This window comes from Cupressus sempervirens, chromosome 8 (genome assembly GCF_028749045.1).
Source record: "Cupressus sempervirens isolate cs-2001-9-10 chromosome 8, ASM2874904v1, whole genome shotgun sequence".
Classification (NCBI taxonomy): Eukaryota; Viridiplantae; Streptophyta; class Pinopsida; order Cupressales; family Cupressaceae; genus Cupressus; species Cupressus sempervirens.
Genome location: NC_143125.1, coordinates 682,242,131 through 682,254,316, shown reverse-complemented (window position 1 = coordinate 682,254,316; position 12,186 = coordinate 682,242,131).

Below are 12,186 nucleotides of genomic sequence, written 5' to 3'. Positions count from 1 at the left end.
CAAATAGTCAAACTAGGTCATCATTAAATGCTTCGTACAATGATGGGTGCAATATAGATGGCTTGGCCTTATCATAAGAACTCGATTAATACAATACCTTCCTTCCTTCACTCAATCAAGACCAAAACTCAATCACTATTACCATTCCCATGCTTGGCTTGGTAAACATATTAACTCAGTCTATATGGGAGCCCGGTTCACTCAGTCAATTATGGAGACTAATATTGATACTCGACATCAATTATGCATATGAACTCTTTGCTCAGTTCTTGCCTCAAATATTTCCTAATGCATCTTGATTTATGTAGATATGGACTTCCAACACATCTTATGTTAGGAACTATTGCATAATGTAGCATTCAAATGTACAAATCCTTACATACCTTCTTTGCTTAGTTAGAAATAGTGTGATCTCCTAATCCATTGGATTGGGTGACCTTAGCTTCACTAGCTCAACTACTGTGTACTTCTTCCTTCTTTCTCCAGGTTTGATTCACCTGATTCTGTGTCATCTCAACAATCTCTTCACCTTTGCTTTGTTCATTGCTAGGTGTCGTCACTTTGGTTCTGTAGTTTCTACTTACATGTCCAATCTTGTGACAACTATAACAAACTAAACTTACATTCATCCAACCCTTGGATTTGCCTCTAAAGTGTGTCCTAATAAAATTTTCTGCAATATGACCATATTCACCACAATAATGACAATTGTACATTGTGTTATAATCCCATATGCTTGAATTTAAAATATTTATGATTGAATTCAAAAACTCTAATTGCCTTTTATTAATACATTACAGGTCCACAAATAGTTGAAAATACGAGTCTAAGCTGAAAACTCTAATTGTCTTGTATGCTGGAAAGAAAATGAACCAAAGAAAGATAAGGTAGCCACAATTAATGATGAAAGTTCTTTAGAAGGAAAAAATCAAAATGCCACCATTGCGAGAAGGATTACTATATTTACAACATTCATGATTATTATAATGTTTGGTTGCAATTACCCACATTCATGACCTTTGAACATGCCCTTTACTATGTTTAATGTTCAACTTGATAATTGATAAGGTGATTCAATGCTAAAATAAATATAACTACAATTAATACATTCTATTAATGTTTCAATACTTCATATGTATTTATAAATAGGTCAAATTCTATTGATGAATATACATATATTTTTTCCATAGATCAATATGTCACAATCAACAATTGCTATAAAATAAAAAGATGACTTCAATTTATAAGACTTCAACATATCATTATGTGAATTTAAAGATTGTGTGTATGGATAGAGATTTCTTCATTTTGAATTTTTTTTTCTCAATGTGGATCTACCTACTCCATCTATACTTTTTCTTACCTATGATATTAACATTTCACTTGGTGACCTAATTCATTGTGGCTCTAACTAGAAGGAAAAGATGCTCCTGCCTCTTTGACATGATAAGGGAAGTGGTAAGTGTTTTTATCTTATTCAATTTGCTTTGAACACTAACTTGCTTTTTGGACTAAACTCATGAGTGGAATGTGATTTCACATTCTAGTATCTTATATAATACAACTTTTTAAGGTGTTTTTTTTTCTTGTGTTTATTTTTCTTGTGAAGAGGCCAAGGAACGATATTAGTAGGGCTTGTACAAATTGGCTTTTTTTATTTAAGGATCTATAATATCCCTCTCTAATTAAAATCAACATGCATTTGTGAGATTCAAATATTCATAGATAAAGATTTTTCAAAATACAATTCATTTTTAGTGTTCCACCACTTCAATCTTCTTAAAAATCATGTCACCACTAAATGTTAGAAAATAGGTAGATTATCTTGGTTATGATGTTTTTCTCTTCCATTCTCATTAGAAGAATAAAGCTGGTTTCTTTCTCTTGAAGAGATTAGAAAAAATATATATACATCCTGAGAAAAAGGTGTGTCACTAAACCTGATGAATAACAAACTTTTACCATTTGAATCTTGAATTTAAGAAGGTTTTGAAGTTGGGGTTTAAGGAGGTTTTGGAGTTCGGTTTTAAGAAGGTTTTGAAGTTCAAGTTTAAGAAGGTTCAAATTGTGATATTGCTATCAAGATTTAACTGTACTTCACCTTCATTACCTAGATGTGATGATTGGTATATGTTCTCTTCATTATCATGAGAGATGAGTTCTTGTAAATTACTACTCGTCAAATATGGGTCAATGTGTTTGACTCCAAACTACAAATTTGAATTATGATAGCAATATCACAATTTAACTTATGGAGACTATCACTTATCAATTGATGAGCTATTATGATATTGCTATCAGGATTTCACTGTGCAATGTTTGAGTCAAACTCATTGACCCATGTATCATGAGTAGTGATTCACAAGCGAATCCATCTCTTATGAGAATAAACACATGCATGCACACAACCAAAGCTCTAAAATTCATCATCAAAAAGAAACTTGTCCCTTGAACATATTTTAGATAAAAATTTAAAAATTAATTTTGACTGTACATGTATATTTTGACTAACATAAGTTCCAACTTATCAATTAATCTTTGATGATAGGTTTCCAACATGTGCCAAGAAAATATCTACCAAATGAACAATGATCATCCTAATAAGAATAGGCATGAAGGGAATTTCTATCATTATGTTGTACAAGGGAATTTCTATCATTATGTTGTGTTACCCCAAAAATTGAAATTTTTGATCTCTTTCCTTTCCCAAGTTTATTTTCCCCTGTTGGCACAAAATCTTTATTGTCTTGCTCATTTCTCCTATTGAGTACCCAGCCAACCTGACTTGTAAAAAGCCCACACTGAAAACTTCAGTCGGTCAAAGTTCAAAAAGCTTGTGATATTGCAATATTTAAGATTTTTGGTCTCTTCCCTTTCCCAAGTTTATTTTCCCCCTTTGGCTCAAACCTTTATTATCAGGCTCATTTCTCATGTTAAGTACCCAGTCAGTCTGACTTGTTAGAAACTATTTCTAAGTACAATTTTCTATTGGCCAAAGTCCTTTTTCTCAAAAATGGGGTTCCTTGCGACAAAAGTTGGAATGAAGAGCCCATGCCTATCATGCAACCTGGCCTGAATTAGACTAAAGTGGAGCAAGTTGATATTATCTTTCCGCTACGCTGAGTTGCATAGAAGGAAACGTCAACTATGTTGAATATCATAGGGTAACCTTCGTCCTGGAGGAAGAAGGTATTAAACTTCACAATCTTTTTATGGAATTGCAGTTGCAAGCAAACATAGCCCCTGCACTTGAGCAATATAATTTTTCTAATTTAGCGTGCATGAATTTTTTTTGTAATTAGTGGCATAAAGGTAAATTTTAAATTGTGAGTGATTTAATTGTTTTCGCCCCGAAGTCCTTTCTTAATACTGGTCAGTTTCAAAGACCGTTATTTTTTGGAATATTTTTTGGAATTGAATAGTTTAACTTTTGTAGATAGCCCGTATATTTTTGGTTCAAAGATGCTCAAAACAGAATGACACAAGTTCGATTGATTTCTCTATTAGAAATGGTTATATCCTAGAATAGTATTTTAGGGCTATTTACAAAAGTTAAATTATTCAAAGCACCTGCTACAGTGCAACTTATTTGCACCAATGTCGTGTCCGGCTATAAGAACTGTGATGTGATGTGCCCTGTGCCCGGCGATGGGAACTGTGATGTGATGTGGCTATCAAGCTTATAATATTTAACTAGCTATATATACCTCTATATATATTACGCCGAGAGTAATCGTTCTCGAGGCGCCTATTTTTATTTAATCCCAAAGTTATTCTAATCGAAGTTGGGATTAATGAAAATAAAAATAGGTGCCTCGAGAACGATTACTCTCGGCGTAATATATATAGAGGTATATATAGCTAGTGGCAGTCGCGGCGCAACCAAAAAAGTAATTTTAACTTTTTCTATTTTTTATAAGGTTAGTAGTGATTTTTTTATTTCTTTTTAAATATAGTTGTATAAACTTACTATAAAATAGTAGTAGTATAAAATTATTGAACATTTTTTTTAAAATCCTTATTAGTTTAATTGAGTTTAATTTTAAGGATATTGTTAGGTAAATTGTTATATTGAAGAGTAGAGTTAGGGTTAGGGTTAGGGTTAGATATAGGGTTAGGGTTAGGGTTATCGTTAGGGTTAGGGTTAGGATTTTAAATAGAGTTAGGGTTAGGGTTAGGGTTAGGATTTTAAATAGACTTAGGGTTAGGGTTAGGGTTATAATTAGAGGTAGAGTTAGATTAGGATTAGAGTTACAATTAGAGTTACGGTTAGGGTTAGGGCTAGGGCAAGGGCTATTTTAGGATTATAACTATTCTTAGGGTTAGAGTTAGGGTTAGGTTTAGAATTAGAGTGTGTTAGTGTTAGGGTTAGGGAAAGGACAATGGTAAGAATTAGGGTTTAGGTTAGTATTATTGTTAGGTTTAGGGTTAGAATTAGAGTTAGGGTTGAGGTAGAGTTAGAATTAGAGTTAAAATAAGGGTTAGGTTTTTAGTGAAGATTTAAGTAAGGGTTAAGGTTTGGGTTAGAGTTTTGAATCGGGGTTGAGGTTAGAGTTAGGGTTAGGATTTTAGTGAAGATTAAAGTAAGGGTTAAGGTTAGGGTTAGAGTTTTGAGTTGGGTTAAGGATAGAGTTAGGGTTAGGGTTTTAGTCAAGAGTAAACTAAGGGATACAGTTAGGATTGGAGTCTAATTATGGTAAAGTTAGATTTATAGTTAGAGTTAGAGTTAGGGTTAGAGTTCTGGGTATGGTTGGGGTAAGGTTTAGGGTTAGTGTTAGGGTTAGAATTAGAGTTAGGGTCAGGGTTAGAGATAGGTGTATAGAAAGGTTTAGAGTTAGGGTTAGGATTTTAGTGAAGATTAAAGTAAGGGTTAAGGTTAGGGTTAGAGTTTTGAGTTGGGGTTAAGGATAGAGTTATTGTTAGGGTTTTAGTGAAGATTAAAGTAAGGGATACAGTTAGGATTAGAGTCTAATTATGGTAGAGTTAGATTTATATTTAGAGTTAGAGTTTGGGTTAGAGTTATGGGTATGGTTGGGGTAAGGTTTAGGGTTAGTGTTAGGGTTAGAATTAGAGTTAGGGTCAGGGTTAGAGATAGGTGTATAGAAAGGGTTAGAGTTAGGGTTAGCTTTAGGGTTAAAATAATTGTTAGGGTTAGAGTTAAAGTCCATTTATGGTAGAGTTAGATTTAGGCCTACAATTAGAGGTAGGGGTAGGGTTATAGTCATGGTTAGGGTTAGGGTTGGAGTTAAAATAATTGTTAGGGTTAAAGTCCAATTATGGTAGAGTTAGATTCAAGGCTGCAATTAGAGGTAGGGGTAAGGTTACAATCAGGGTTAGAGTTAGGGTTAGAGATAGAGAAAGGGTTAGGCATAAGGTTGTTGTTAGGGTTATGTTTATATAGAGATAGTGTTATATATAGAGGTAGCATTAGGGTCAAAGTTAGCGTAAGGGTTTGACTTAGGGTCAAGGTCAGAGTTAGGGTTAGGATTAGGGTTAAAGTGTAGATATGGTAGAGTTAGATTTACAGTTAGAGGTAGGGGTAGGAGTAAGGTTAAGGTTAGTGATAGGCTTAGAGTTACGGTTAAGGTTAGGATTAGAGCTAGGGTTAGGGTTAGGGTAATAGATAGGGGTAGAGAAAGGGTTAGTATTAGGGTTAGGGTTATGGTTGAGGATAGGGTCACGTTACGGGTTAGAGCATGAGTTTGACTTAGGGTTAGAGTTAGGGTTATAGTTTGAGTTAGGGTTATAGTTAGAGATAGAGTTACAATTAGAGTTTGGGTTAGAATTACAATTAGGGTTAGGGTTAGAGTTAGAAATAGATTTAATATTACAAGTAGGGTTTGAATTAGGATTAATGTTAGAGTTAGGGTTAAGGTTAGAGTTTTAAGTCAAGTTTAAGGATAGATTTAGGGTTAGAGGTAGGGTTAATATTAAAGTAAAATTATGGTAGAGTTAGATTCATAGTTAGAGTTAGGGGTGCAATAGGGTTACGATTATGATTATGGGTGGAGTTAGACAAAGGGGTAGAGAAAGGGTTAGATTATGGGTTATGGTTAGGGTTAGGTTTATATATTGAGTTAGCGATATATATATAGTTACATGAGGGTTAAGGTTAAGGTATGGGTTTGAGTTAGGGTTATAATTTCAGTCAGCATAAAGTTAGGGTTAGGGTTAGGGCTATATTATAATTATGATAGAGTTATATTTAGAGTTAGAGTTAGGGGCAGGGGTAGGGTTAGGGTTAGTTTTAGTATTAGAGTTAGGGTTAGGGTTAGGGTTAGGGTTAGGGTTATAGATAAGGTTAAGGTTAAGGTTAGGTTTCAGTTGATGGTTAAAGTATGAGTTAGCGTTAGAGTCAAAATTAGAGTTAGGATTAGGTTAGACAAAAAGTAGGACAATGGTTAATGGTACAATTAATATTAGTGTTAGAGGTAGGGGTAGGGTTAGGGTTAGAATTAAACATATGGGTAGAGAAAGGGTTAGGGTCAGGGTAAGGGTTAGGGTTAGGGTTAAAATATGAGTTAGGGTTAAATGCTAAGTTGAAATTAGGCTTATAGTTTGAGTTAGGGGTAGAAAAAGCATTAGAATTAGGGCTAGTGGAAAAGTAGGACGACGGTTAGAATTACGATTGGTGTTATGTTTAAAGTTACATTTAGGAGAGTAGCTTGTTCTCCTTACACATGCCTCTTACCATAATAGAGCAATATAAGGATTACAATGTTCCTTATGTAGTTTTATAACTTTAATAGTTGCATTTATAAATAGACAATTTATTAATGTTAATTATGTTTAGCATGAATAGTGTACAATGAAGGACTACTAAATGTTATTGAGGTAATGATTGCACTTAAAATGAGTATAAAATGAATATTCTACTTTAGAGTGGATTAATAGTTAGATATAAAACATCAATTTTATACATAATTTGTTATGTTTAGCATGAATAGTGTACAATGAAGGACTACTAAATGTTATTGAGGTAATGATTGCACTTAAAATGAGTATAAAATGAATATTCTACTTTAGAGTGGATTAATATTTAGATATAAAACATCAATTTTATACATAATTTGTTATGTTTAGCATGAATAGTGTACAATGAAGGACTACTAAATGTTATTGAGGTAATGATTGCACTTAAAATGAGTATAAAATGAAAATTCTACTTTAGAGTGGATTAATAGTTAGATATAAAACATCAATTTTATACATAATTTAATGATCAACATATAAATGATATATCTCATGTTAAAGCTTTAATAATACAAACACAAAGGTCAAGGAAAAAGATTTGAAATATTTGCAAGTATAGTTGAGAAGAATTTGAGCTAAGAAGTTAAATTGTTTATTTATTTTTTCGATACATAGATGAAAGCAGAACAACATCTCCTAGTACAATTCTCTAGATAAAGTAATAAGTGAAATACTAAAAATTGTGAAATCATCATATGGACCATGTATATAGTTCTCCATAATGATGTAAGTACATCACATAATGTTCAGAGATTAAAATTGTATTACGGCCTTTGTTCGTAATATGATCATCATAGACCTCTTTCATCATGGATGGAAATGCATCTACTTTTGTAGATGTGTTGCGTACATATTTTGCAACATCTTCCATCTCCATTGTCTCTATCTCTTGTACATGATCAATAGATAAAGCTGCATTATCAAGAGCTTTTACCATAGTTGTACAACACTGTTTAATTATTTGTGCACACTTCTGAAACTCTGTCTCATAAAAATGATTTGAGTCCACTGAAGAAGTTGGGCTCATGTCAACAATGCTTGACTATCTATCAGAGGCTTCCATGCCTAAACAAAAACATGGAAAACAATTTAGAAAGCATTATCACCAATTTAAAAAAATAGAACAAATGTATACTTAATGAGAGGGATAAATATTTTATATCAATAATGGTCTTTAAAAAAATAGAACATGTCACTTAGTACAATCAATTGTGGAGAAAATGAATACAAAACCAAATTGTATTAAAATTTGTAATGAAAGTTTGGGTATTGAAACATGGTAATATTATGACCATTTATGGATAGTGAAGAATAGACAAACATAGATTTCAAATATTGAGTAGCAATGTATTGGTTGAAAGTAATGAAGCACAAACATTATGATTTATTTGAATTGAAGAATGCCTTTATAATTTGAAATAATATTATAAACTTAATTTGTGGACCCAATTGATGATCATAGTTAAATTTACAAATTAGAGAATTAGTATAATAAAATTTTAGCGTAATGGTACTTGCAAGCATTAAAATGTGCAACTAAAAAGGTTATCATGTGACATTGAGCATATCAAATTATACTTTTCATTAACTGTGGAATATGAACTATCAATGTGCATAATAAGAATAACAACATAATAGTTGATGATGATGATCACATAATGTAGTAGAACAAATAAATCTTTATTATTAAATAATATGTTTCAAAAAATCAATGATTTTCAAGACTTCTCAATCTACATTCTTCTACTTTTCTCTTTGAAAGTTGTTTCCCACTTTTCATTTTCTCATAACGGTCGTATGTAAAGGGTGGCATTATCCTCAAACCTTCCAGTGACTTAACACGAGATATCCCCACAAATGTCAATCCTGGTCTTTCTCTTGGACCTATGTCAATTGTGGCTTTTGAAAGAGTTAGCCCTTGAGATTTGTGAATAGTCAATGCCCATGCCAACCTTAATGGTAGTTGGAAGGTCCTACCCCTTTGCAATGGTGCTATTGGTATTACGTTTGGATGGTGATCATCAAATGGTACTCCAGAGTAATTGTCAAATTCAACTGTAACATATGATGGTGGCTCAGGTGGAGCAGTTCCTGGTTTGTAAACAATATTTCTGATATATCCCAATGATCCATTGACAAGACCAGCTTCTATCCATAGATTTGTAGTCAACATTACTCTTGCATTGTTACTAATCAATAACTCTGTATCAAGTTCATCGCTTGATAAATCTTCATTTCCATTACCATTCCTTGACTTGGTTGCAAGGCTACGTGCGACTGGATGTCTTAAAGAATACAACATCCTCATGTTATGGTTACGAACATTGTCATTTGTAGAGAATAAATGCATTGCCCTATCAAACTCATCATTGCTTGCAACATCTAATCTTATAGGTATTCGTGTCATAAGCAAGTTCCAGTCATCTATTTGTGGATTCGCATCTCTCACATTTGTGAGAAGCTGACGAAATCTTTGTTGTTGGCTATTTTCTCCATCTTGCCTAAATACTCTATCTAGTGTAACCACTGTCTTGAATTCCTGCCATAATAACTTTGCCCGCCTATTGCTATCATATGCTGGTCTATCATTAACAGGAGGTAATTGCCCCAAATCACCAACTAAAATAATAGATACACCTGAAAGATAGTTGCAAAATTTTTAGTTACATATATAAAGTAAAATCAAAAGATATGCATTGTATATGACCAATCTTAATAAGAATTAGAAGACATTAATAACAACATGTGATGTACGGAAAGGGATACCTCCAAAGCTTATGTCTGCTTTATGTGGGAAGGCTTGTCGAAGTCGACTATCTCTATTTTCCAGCATGTTTTGGCCAATGAAGCTCATTTCATCAATCAAAATATATTTGATATTTTCCATCTCTTGTTGAAAGCTTGTAAGTCTTGTCCCTTGTAGTTCAGCAAAATCTGCAATTGGAATTTGCAACTTTGAATGAATGGTAGATGCTCCTATATTGAAAGCTGCAACTCCAGTTGGTGCAAGCAATAGAAGAGGAGAAGGATTTGTCATGGATGCCATTTGAAAAGATTGATTGATGGCACCAATTAGATAAGACTTTCCCGTTCCTGCTGTTCCTTGAATTATCATAAACAAAGGATTTCCCACTTGATTGCAATGGTAGTGTGTCAGAATAATGTCGACTGCCTTTTGTTGCTTGTGACTAAGAGTTGTAAAGTTGATACACTGTGGAATGTCATCATACATAAGAAATCCATGCTTTTTCATTTCAGGTATGAAATTTATTGCTCGGATTGTCTCCTCTTCACTTTGATATCCACTACACCAATTTGTATTTCTATCAATATCTCTTCTCCCCAACATGTCAATTTTCGAAACTGGCATATGTTGACCACGATGTAACCTAGATATTATTTCCCACTCATGTTCTGTAGTATTTTCCTGAATGGCTCCATTATCTTCTGTCTCTGAATTAGTTGAAGGTTCATTATTTTGTGCATGTTCTTGCCTTTGGACATGCCAAGGATTATAATTGAGAGAGTCCCAATTTGCTACTATAGTATCATCATCATGACCAATGTCTCTCTCAACATTACGAAAAGGTTTGTATAGTAACAACTCAGACAAACAAAAGTTCACCCACTTATCAGAATCTCGTGGAGGAATAGAAAAATACCTAGGAAAAACTCTAACAATAGCTGCTTTCTTTCTTGGCCCCCATTTATTATCTCCTCTTCTTTTATGATTATATAACCAGGACCTTGTTGCATCAATCAAACTGATACATTCCATACAAAGTGGTCTTGTTTTATAACCATCAACAAAAGATTTTGTGAGTTCTTCCTCATTTCTATCATCATTGATTACCACAGGTTTGAAAACTTCACGTGAGATATTTAGATTGACAAACTTTCTACTACACTCCACCAATGGAAGTTCTAATAACATATGGCATGTTTCTTGAGCTCCAATATCTCTTTCTATAACTGTCTCTGTTAAAAGCTTTCTATATGCCCGTGATGCTAAATCATCAGGATTTTCAAGATTTGAAAGACGCATCAACATTTGTTGATATGTTTCAGAGCTTCTCTCTGCTTTTTCTGCATACTTTGCAATATATTTGATAACTGCATGTCTTGAAAGGACAGGTTGCCAATCAACATTAGCCCTCCACAATTGCATTATGTATCGGTTGTGTGTATTAACTCTGTCATCATTTCTTGCTGGTTCAAATTTTTTCTCACCTGATTCTGCATCAGTATATAACTTTGATCCCTCCAAATTTAATTGCCAAGGAGCATTATACCTGAAACATTGGTGAATACATATGTAGTTAACCCAACTTGTTAAAAAATGTGAAATAGAAAATTTAAACATAATTTTTTTTTGAATTTGATTAACCTGCAAACCATTCTTCCTCTTTTTTTACGAAGGCATGCTCCCTCCTTACAAACAGTGTGTCTCTCAACACAATTGAGTATCTATTCATAATCCTGGTCTATATCCATCTCAGCTAGTTGCATTGTATGCTTCAGGCATGGATGCTCACCAAAATTCTGGAAGACCTATAAATGATAATTCATAGATTATTCTATTGGATAGAGGTGAGAAACACATATTAATATTTAACTCATTTATAATATGAAACTTACATTTATGTTTCTTTGATGTGGATCATGTCTAGGATTCCAAGCATGAATAATGGAATCAAAATATCTCTCAACACATTTTCGTTCATCCTCATTTGACCAATTAATAGTGTCCATATTTGGTGCCCCTTCGAGCCATAAGAAGCCGTAAACATGAGGTGAACCACGATGTTGCCACTCATATCTACACCAGAAGTTCTTTACTTTCATACCTTTTTCAAGTATTTCTTTCCTGAACATTGTATTCCTTAAGTGCATGTAATAAGTGACAATATGCGGATAGTCGATGATATTCTGCCTTCTCCATCTTTGAGCCTCTCGTGGATTAGTAGGTGCTGTACCAGGCATTAGTGCATGTAAATCAGGCCATTGCATATCCGCTGCACTTAATGTGAAGAAAATTGTAGGTGTGCCAAGCTGGTCAAGCAAGTTAGTTAATTCTGCTTTACATTTTGCCCAATATGATCTTGTTCCTCTTAGACTTGTTCCAAATCGCATTAGCCTATCTGCAAGATTATTGCGAGGCATATTTTCCATATGTTCATGCAATTCATGAATAGTTATTGGCATTTCCTGAAAGCTCCTTTTTGCAAAAACAGATGCTGAACTTTGTGCGCGATGTCTCATTACCATGTTTTGCACAAAATACCTAAACCTTGGATGTTTTCCAAAGCGATGATCCCTATATTTGATCAAATGCTTTACAAATTCATGCAAGTATACCCGCTTCATTCTAGGCTCTAACCAATCACAACTTCCATCTGGAAACAATGTTGGGAAAGCCATATCCAACAATCC